Raw genomic sequence first — 10,204 nt, 5'->3', positions numbered from 1 at the left:
GGGAAAGGCAGCGGAGCACAACAGACACTAGGATGGCAATTTGTAAATCAATGGATGTGTAACTGATGTGATTCTGCAATCTGTGTATGGGGTGAAGGTGGGAGTTCATAACCCACTTTAATCAAAGTGTCAAATATGATATGCCAAGAAATTTGTAACGTTTTGAACAACCCACAATAAAAAATTAAAAAAAAAAAAAGAATATCACTCTATACTGACTAAACTAAAAGTAATTGTCCTTTGGGGCTGGTGTTGTGACTCTGTGGTGGAGAGCTTGCCTGACATGTGTGAGGCCCTGGTTTGATCCTCAGCAACACATAAAAATAAATAAGTAACATAAAAAAAAAATGAAAATCAAAATAAATTATGTCAAAACAGAACCAATGCATACACATGAATGTACCCCACCCCTCACTCTACCTTGCTGCTAAGCTACAATGGTTCTCCCACACCTGGAAGCTGATGAGTAATGAGCACTCTTAATGCTTATTTCAAATGCAAAAAAACCTTGAGATAATGTACTAAATTGTTCAGAAGGTTGTTTTCTTAGTAGAATGCTACAGGATTTTCTTTAGCCATCCGGAGTTCCTGCCTTCGTCCCAGTGCCGGTAAAGACCAAGGTGGAAGAATTTCCAGTGTTGCTGAAAACCGGATGAGACTTCCACTGAGAAACGGACGAGACTTCGGATCAAGCTAGTTGCCTGCAGAACTTACCTGGACTGTGATTTAAGCTAGCTGCCTGCAGAACTTACCTGGACTGTGATTTACCTAGACTGTGAGTTAATCTATTGAGACACTGCTTTACCTGGACTGAGATAACAAACTGTAATCTACAACAAATTGTATCTTTGCTAACGGTGTCATTGCTGGTCTAATTTTTCCAAGGGCTTCTTGCATGGAGCCATCAAGTGGCTTGGTATTGTGGCATTTTGTATCCTCCCTTTCTGTTTATGGCAGGTTATTTATGGTGTTTCTGTAAAAACCACAAAAAAAAAAAAAGAGTGAATTTGGGCAGAAACATGCATAGCCTAGTTTTAGACAAAATCTCTTTTTTATGGTTTTTAAACGATGAGATGAAAAAGAAATTGGCCCCTTTGAGGAAAGAAGAAGTAAAAATGGAGAAGCCTGGACTTGAGGAGATTGAGTGGCCTCCATTTTGAGTATGGAACACTGGGGTCTGAGAGCAATGGAGAAAGAGCAGTCCAAGGACAACTTTGACAAAGAGATTAGGGACCGCAGGAGCTCAGAATAACGGGTGACTTAAAGGATAAAATTAACAACCTTCTTCTGAGGAGCAGAACAACAGCCTTACCAACAGGGGTCAAGGGCCCTGTTTGAAAGGCCCCAGGGCAACAGCCTCCTTCCAAGCATGAGTGAAAGCAAATGTTTAAATAGGCAGTTCACACACTAGTTAAAGAGTGACTTCACTTGCATGCAGGAGCTTGTGTTTGCCAAAATCTGGTGCCACGTCACTTGCAGAAAGGTTATCAACGTGTGATATTTTGTGAAGCAAAAATACAAGGGAGGAACTGTGTGTGTGTGTGTGTGTGTGTGTGTGTGTGTGTGTGTGTATTCCCTCTGTGTGTATATTTTAAGATAATGAAAAAGAGCAAGTATATTCACAGTCCTGTCCAAGTCACTTGCCAGTGGTGTACTCAGCTTGGACTAATTTCCATTGTGTAGCCTATAGAAGTCTTGAGGGAAAGCTTAGGTGGAGAAGCTTTTATCATTCAGAAGTCATCATTCACTGGCTCTTTGGATGGCACTGCCTGGGGCCTGCTCCCTTTGTTCTGCTCTCCATGGGGGGCGGGGGAGAGGTGGAGCCCAGGGAGATGAAAGTTCTTGACACTAATGCCTGGCAGGACAAGTCTGGCAACTTTCAGAACAATTCAAATTGAATGGCCAAATTACAGTATTTTCCCCAAAGTGAAGTAACTTCTTCAGAGGAAGTTGTTATACTTGGAGTAACCATGCCAAACACTATTGCAACCCACTTGGTAGAAGCTGTTAGCTCCACTGAGTTTGAAGATGTTGCTGGAACACCAGATGTGTCCTGGTTCAAGAACCAAGAAGTGATAGCAGAGATGAGGCACACCCTTCTAGGCCTCCTGCCCTAAGGTAGTTTGGGGTTTATTTTTAAATATTTAAGAAGAAACAATATTTCTCACTTTCAGCCTAGGAAATGGGCAGAGATCTTTGATGGTGGTGATGGTGGTGGTTGCTCTTGTTTTTGCTTGAATGAATCACCAAGAAAGATAGAATGCCTTGTCAGGAAGTTATTCTGAGCAGATCTAGCCCAATCCCTGTCAGCCTGGAAGAGAGGGGAGAGAGCCTCAGGGAACCCACCCAGCCCCAGGAGCAGTGAAGCCAGGCCAGCAGTCATGCTAGAGGTGCATCACATTCCTCTGCCCTGTGTCAAGGGCTCTTTTGGGTTACACAGTGTTTTAAAAATGGCTACCAGCTTAGACAATTGCCATGGAAAAATCAGTTTTTTATTTGACCTGAATTACTGCTAAGGTTTAGTTTCTGAGTTTTGGTCCTGCTATGAAAAAGCAACTATATGTGACCTCCAAAGGATGTGTTAGTTGGTTAACTTTGCTGGAAGTCCAATTAACCAGAAAGTTACTCATTCCTACATGAGTACAGCTATTGATTTGAAGCAGTCCTACGTGGATTTTTATATTCTACATAGAAATCAAGTTTTAATTTATTCTAAATAAATGTGGATAATAAATGTGGATTCCCAAATATTTTAAGTAGCTGAAAATAAATGACATTTATACTATATTATTATTTATAGAGCCTTATTCACATAAATTAAGAGGAAATTTATTTATTTATTTATTTATTTATTTATTTATTTATTTATGGTACCAGGGATTGAACTCAGGGGCAATTAACCACTGAGGTACATCTCCAGTACTTTTGTTTAGAGACAGGGTCTCACTGAGTTGCTTAGGGCCTCACTAAGTTGCTGAGGCTAGCTTTGAACTCACAATCCTCCTGCCTCAACCTCCCAAGCTGCTGGAATTAGAGGTGTGTACCCCTGTGCCCAGAAAGAGGGAACTTTTTTTAATTAATTTTTTTAAATTTATATATGATAGTGGAATGCATTACAATTCATATTACACATATACAGAACTATTTTTCATATCTCTGGTTGTATACAAAGTATATTCACACCAATTCATGTCTTCATACATGTACTTTGGATAATGATGTACATCACATTCCACCATCATTTTTTTTTAGAGATAGAGAGAATTTTTTAATATTTATTTTTTAGTTTTCGGTGGACACATCTTTATTTTACTTTTATGTGGTGCTGAGGATCAAACCCAGGATCCCGCACATGCAGGCGAGCACGCTACCGCTTGAACCACATCCCCAGCCCATCCACCATCATTTTTAACCCCATGCCCCTTCCCTTCCCCTCCTACCCCTCTACCCTATCTAGAGTTCCTCCATTCCTTCCATGCTGAGGGAACTTTTTATAGGCAGTGATTGTCCTAAATTTACATATCAAGGTAGGTGGATATTTATTTTCCCTTAGCCTAGTATCAATGGGTTGAAAAATCAATTTAATGTGCCTTCATCAATAATGTAAAAGAGAAAAAGAATAAAACATAATGAATGGAATCAAATGGAAATTCACAGAATAAAATCGAAAATATCAGAACCTATTTTGTCTTGGTTAAGACTGAACCAAGTAATTTTTTTAAATTATTTTTTTTAGTGATGAACACATCTTTATTTATTTTTATGTGGTGCTAAGGATCGAACCCAGTGCCTCACACATGCGAGACAAGTGCTCTACCACTGAGCCACAAAATAATTTTAATATCAGTCTTATATGTATGCACATGTTGTTCTTGGTTATGTCTTTCCAAAAGTCATAGTAAAGTCGTTAAAAATTCTCCACATTAGCCTCCGGCTCTTGGTTTGAACAGTCTCTGAGTACTTACCTAATGAACATCATCATCCAGTCTTTTGTGTCTGAGAGTGAAGTGACCTCGACACTAGGTGGTGCCAGGACTGGTGATGCCTCACCCACTGAGAATTTGGTGGAAACAAATTCTCCCAGTTGTCACACTGGAGAGAAAACGATTAGCAATGCTTTTCCAAAATGCACTTCTACATCATCAAAAATATTCTACTTCTATATTATCAGAAATACATCTGTGAAAATGCTACTTTGTATTTCTGTAGTATCTTTTATTAATGTCACTGGGTTTATAGACATTAGTTTACATTGTACTGCTATATTAAATTTGTCCATTTTCTGATGGGCAAGCTTATGAAACCATAAAACAAAGGGAGTGGGATTTTTTCTTTCGTTGTGGTTGTTGTTGTTGTTGTTGTTGTTGTTTTGGTACCAGGGATTGAACCCAGGGGTGCTTAACCCACTGAGCCACATCCCCAGCCCCTTTTAAAAAAAAAATTTATTTAGAGACAAGGTCTCAATGAGTTGCTTAGGGCCTTGCTAATTTGGTAAGGCTGGATTTAAACTCATGATCCTCCTGCCTCAGCCTCTTGAGCCTCTGGGATTTCAAGCGTGCACCACTGTGCCTGGCAAGGGAGTGTTTTAAAGTATACACCTACCTCAGAACAAGTGTTTGACTATATCTTTCAAAACACAAGTCTTCCTTCAGTTGTAGGTTTTCACTATCATTCATATATGCATATAATATTTATATGCATGTTCATATATGCATATATAGGAATATGTATAGTATATATTCCATTTTTCAAACTACATAATGTACATGTTTACATTGACTAGAAGTATATACATCAAAATGCTAACTATGGAAGTCTCTGGATTGTAGAAATTTAAAGGACTTACATTTTTCATATAATTATTCTATAATACCTAATTAATAATTATTACTAAAAACAACAAAAACAGCTCAAATATTTCATGTAATATTCTCCACAATTTTTAATTTTTCCATTTGGGAGTATAACAAATTGGGCCACTTCTTTTATCCTGACTCCAAACAGTTAAGGGTGAAATCTTGTCCTCTAAACCAATCAGAGGAATTTGGGACTAAAAAGAGAATACAGACTTAGGCTATCGTACTTAATGACCAAAAAGTCCCAGGCATCTACCAGTGGACTGCAGGACCAATTGGAAGGGAAACTCACTGTGACAGAGCAAAGCAGTCTCACTGGTGGCTGCAAACTATACACAGACTAAGTTAGAAAGAGGTATCCAAGGTCAGCCAATTGCAGATCAAGTTCTAAGCCAATCAAACTAGGTGCCCTTTACCCTTGGAACCTTATTTAAGAACGTGACATGTTCCATCTTGAGGGGATTTGGAGATAATTTAATATGACCCCCTCATTGGAGGAATAAGAAAGGAAAGGATAATGGATCTATCCACATTCACAGAGCTATTTATAAGAAGGAAGTCTGCTGGGCTAAAGAAATTCATATGTTTAGAATAGCCAAGTGAACAGGTGGGTGACTATTCCAATATCAGCATGGAGACTCATTCCAAATCTAACATGGGCTGCTTGCATTGCCTGGTGATTTGTATGCTTCATACATTTCCTCAGAACTGTCAGTAAGGAATTGCTTATTCACATTAAATATTCATACAGATATGCTTCATTTTATAGGACAACAGCAACATTTTGCAGATGAAGTGGACTAATTTTCAGATATGTGTGAACAATTCTGTTTAAATAAAATTCCTTGTAAATCAGAAATTTTTCTGAAAAAAAAAATACAATTGTCAAAACCTCAATTTACCTGCTTTATCAATCCAAATTTTCCTACATATAATTTGCTTCATTTGGAGTTTTCCTTAATTAAGTAACCTGGAATTTAATGAAGCACCATCCTTCTTATACAACACCACCTGTAGAATATGCATTTTAAAAGTCAGAGTCCCAATACACTTTCAGAACCTAAAGCTAACCTCTTCTCATGTGTCATCCATGTTGGTTTTGGCTCTAGACCAAGAACAATGTTTTATCAACTATCCTTCTGTGTGTAACTTTTACCTTGCAAAAGAGGCAGGATCACTTTTTTAAAATTATGATAACTATTCTGTTTTTTTATTTACAGTGCATTGTAGTTGTGCATAATGGTGGGATTCATTTTCACATATACACAAATGTGACCACTTATTTTTATTGAATTAGTTAGAGTAGAACACTTGCCAGAACGCCCCCTCCCCCCCCCAACACACACACAAATAAGAGACTCTGTTAATGTCCAGCAGGGGTTGTAAATTTCACTGCTGCAGGAAACAGCCAGTTGACAGAGGTGAGCAAAGCAGGTTAGGGGGAGAAGCAACAGGCAGTCATGTGAGGCGTAGAGACAGGGGAGCTAGGACCCCATATGATGGGGCAGGTGCTCTCAGCTCCAGTTTATGGTCACCATGCAGATATGTAGGCCACATTGTGACAGATTGTCTAATTGTTTTAAAGGAAAATATCAATCTAGGCTTTTATCATTTTTTAATTTATTTTTTATTCATACATTATAATTATACATAATAGTGGGATTCATTATGTCATATTTATATATGCATGTCATATAATTTGCTCAGTCTCCTTTCCAGAACTTTATTTTCCATCTTTTCCTCCCTTCCCTCAATCCACGTGTTCTACCTCACTGATCTCCCTTCTATTATTATTATTAGTGCATTTTCATTATATATGAATATATACGTGTGTGTGTTTGTGTGTGTGTGTGTGTATGTGTATGATTCATTGTGGTATATTTGTACATGATCATAACATGATTTGGTGGTTTTGTTTCCCAATATTTCCCCATGCTCTTCCCTCCCCCTTCCCTCTCAATCCCCTTCTATAAAAAACAGGATCTCACAAAAATAGAAAGGAGATCTAGGTTTTTTAATCTAAAATCTTTCAATGTGTTAATGTTGGCAATGACTTTGAATTTGTTTAAAAATATTACAAGTGAAGGTCAAATAGCAAAGTTCTTTAGCCCACTAGTTACCAGTATGAGATTTCTAGATTCCTACCATGATATTTAGTGAGTGGGATTAAATTGTATAATCTAATGCACTTATTTTCTAAATAAAACAAAGATGACCCATTGGTTTATAGAAATCATATGCTTCCTTTAATCTTTGCCTTAGTCACTTCTTTCCTAAAGCTGTCTCCAATTCTCTGACATCATACACTAAGGTCTAAGGGCGGTACTTCACAACTGATGCTTAACTCTATCCTCTTTCATTGTTTCTAATTATTTCATGTTTGCCGGTCTTATATTTAGACTTCATTGTAAGCACTTCCAAGGCAAGACTCACATTATGACAACCTCAAAGCTCAATAACTGTTTGCTATTGATATTTTTTCCAATAAAGGACAAAGAAAATAGCCTTTGCTGACACACAAATACATAGCTATACTTGGAGTGAGTTTAGAGTCTTGAAATTGCCAAATTTATACCCAGGCAAGCTAGAAAGATAGTCATGGGCACCTTTCCCTGATGAGCTGATGAACATAATTTTTAAAGAAGAAAGCACTTGGCAAAATAGCTGTGAGTTCATCATGTCTTCCTAGAATAAAAATATTGTAGGCTATATTTAATCCTATGGAGGGGATGTGGCCCTTTATAAACTTTGACTGTGAATGGGAAATTTTCTGAGACTGTTGTCTGCAGGAAACCTTTCATTGATTTTGACATTAAAAATCTGAAGCTCAGTTAAAGAAAGCCAAATTCATGTTTCACCTTCACAAGTCTGGACTCCCTGGGCCTTCCCAGACTGCTCTGGAGGAACAGAGCATGAATTGTAATCAGACTGAATCCAGAAACCAGTGTGGCAGGAGAAGAAGTGAGGAAGCACTGAAGCTCCAGAGAGGAATGGCCACTATTTTTGATCCTATACAAAGTGAGAATGGGGTGGTCAAACCAGCGCCATGTCTTGGTCTTCAAAGTTATCCCTGTACCGCCAGGAGCAGGCTAAAAAGCCAAAACAATCAGGCAGGTGTGCTGGGCTGGAGTGGGGCTAGCATTTGGTTTGTGTTGTTCAGTACCACCTGCAAGTGATCAAGAAGTCTGGAAACAATGCTGCCTAGGGATCCCTGAGACTGCTGGGCTTGGCGTGATGGGGAATCCAGAGGCTGAGGTGTGAGTGAAATGCCTGACCAAGGAAGGCATTGTATCCCCTCTCGCACCTGGCAATGCTGTAGATAAAATATCTAGAAAGTACTGTTACCCAAGAAGCCCCAATTCTATACTTGCCCTTATAAACACAGAAACACCATAGACACGTGCCTCTCTCGGGCACTTTTTTATATCTTTCTTTTTTTGGTGCTGGGGATTGAACCCAGGGACATTTTACCACAGAGCTACATCCCCTATCCTTTTCATTTTATTTTGACAAAGGTTTCAGAGCTTATAACTTCCTTGTATTATTTGATAATCTAAAAAAGAAAGAAACCATTGAAACCAGCCAGCAGCATGAACACTGCCTGAGATCACATATTGAATTAGCAGATCACATCATTGCATTAGAAAGCAGAATTTGGAGTAAAAAAAATGTATTTTTAATCCTTCAAATATTAAAAATTGTTTCATAACTAAGGCAAATTAAAATATCCTTTTTTTCTAGTCACTGTATTGATCCGTTGCATCTTTTTCAACTACACATTTGTTTAATTAAAAAATGATGCCAAAAATATAACTTACATATCCATGGCATAATGGTGTTCACTCTGTCCAAGAATTAATATGTTATAGTGAAAGAGAAATATATATTCCCTTTCTTGATTGTCCCTTATCTTTCTCTCAACAGCTTTCACATCCATTTTCTCTTATGAAGCTTGTTCTGGTTGAAAACTTCTCAGATTTCATCAGGTAAGATACATTAAATGTTAACCTTATAAACGTTTATTTCTAAAAACTCTCAAGTTTTGAAAATCTAAAGATGGTATCAGCCTTGGACAGAGATATCTAGAATGTAAACTGGGAAAGGTCGAACAGATCTCCAAACATACTCAGTTCAGGATACGTTTTGATTCTGATGATGAGGGTCCCCAGCCAGCAGCATAAACACTGCCTGAGAGCTAATTAGAAATGTTCTATGGATTTCTACAGATATCTCAGGCCCTCCCACAGTGTTTTAGTAAACTTCCCAGATGATTCTGAAACACACACAATTTTAAGTACCAGTTTTAGACTGGCTTCACAGACCAAATGAACAAAATATGTCTCCTCTTGGTTGAGCTAGATTGGGGCTAGCATTTGGTTTGACATGTCTGTTATTCATTTCCTTTCTCCATTGCTTTTCTTTCCTTTCACTTTATTCATTCCTCATCTGGCAAGCTCAGGTTTGCTTCACAAAAAATCATGCTTTGTTCTTTTTTTTTTTTTTATGTGTGTGTATGGTGCTGGGGATTGAACCCAGGGCTGGCCTTCAAGCACTCTACCAACTGAGCTACATCCCCAATCCTCACACTTTGTTCTTTATGAAAATGTAAATGCTATGTAATTGAGAACCCCAAAAAATCAGGCTTTCAGTAGAAATTTTCACCTATATAAATCCCTTGTTAGCTTTGAAAAGGAAAATAGTCCCTGAAGATACATCTATGAAAGGGCACCCAACCTCTGAGATGACTATTTTTTACACTTAATATGCAAAGGACATTCTCTTTACAAGTGAAGCAATATTTTTATGTGCTGGAAGTATTGATTTGTCACCTCTGAAGTCGTTGCAAAGCAATGTGTTGTACAAAGTGTGGTCCTGTTCTCTTTTACTTATATGTTGGAGTTCTCTGTGACATTCATTGTCACCAACTGGGGAAGCCAGCCTAGATAGCTGCCTAGCACCCATATCTCCCCCAAATTACTATGTTTTGAGGTAACGCTGGGGATGCCTATGAATTATCTGCTTAACCAAAAAAAGAATATATATGGGGATGCTGTCATTATGAAATGATGACTGATTGTCACCCCAAAATATCTGCTTAAGATGACCCCTCCTTTGCAAAGAAATGCATAATTTTTTCTTCACATTATGCTTATTTCTTGAGAAAATAGGTATTAGAGTCTCTAAGACTCAGTTTCCTCAATTATGAAATGGAGAGAATAGAATTCACTTGTTAGGATGGTCTAAGAAATCCAGAAGAGAATTCAGGAACACTTAATACAGTGACAGTGTTAAACACTGGCCTTAATTACAGATAATTTTATTAATAGAATTATAAAATTTAAAATGTC

At 37.9% G+C, this 10,204-nt stretch overlaps 1 protein-coding gene across 1 annotated transcript in view; it reads left to right on the top strand.

The window, feature by feature from the left end:
* The window catches only part of Frmd6 (FERM domain containing 6), a 239,802-nt gene that overhangs the window by 78,509 nt on the left and 151,089 nt on the right, over positions 1-10,204 (top strand). The window contains exon 2 of the mRNA XM_048798591.1: positions 8,781-8,842. The gene's annotated coding sequence lies outside the window, so the exon portion shown is untranslated. The remainder of the gene's footprint in view (positions 1-8,780; positions 8,843-10,204) is intronic.

The sequence above is a fragment of the Marmota marmota genome, unplaced genomic scaffold (genome assembly GCF_001458135.2).
Source record: "Marmota marmota marmota unplaced genomic scaffold, marMar, whole genome shotgun sequence".
NCBI lineage: Eukaryota > Metazoa > Chordata > Mammalia > Rodentia > Sciuridae > Marmota > Marmota marmota.
This window is presented reverse-complemented; position numbering and strand designations above follow the sequence as displayed.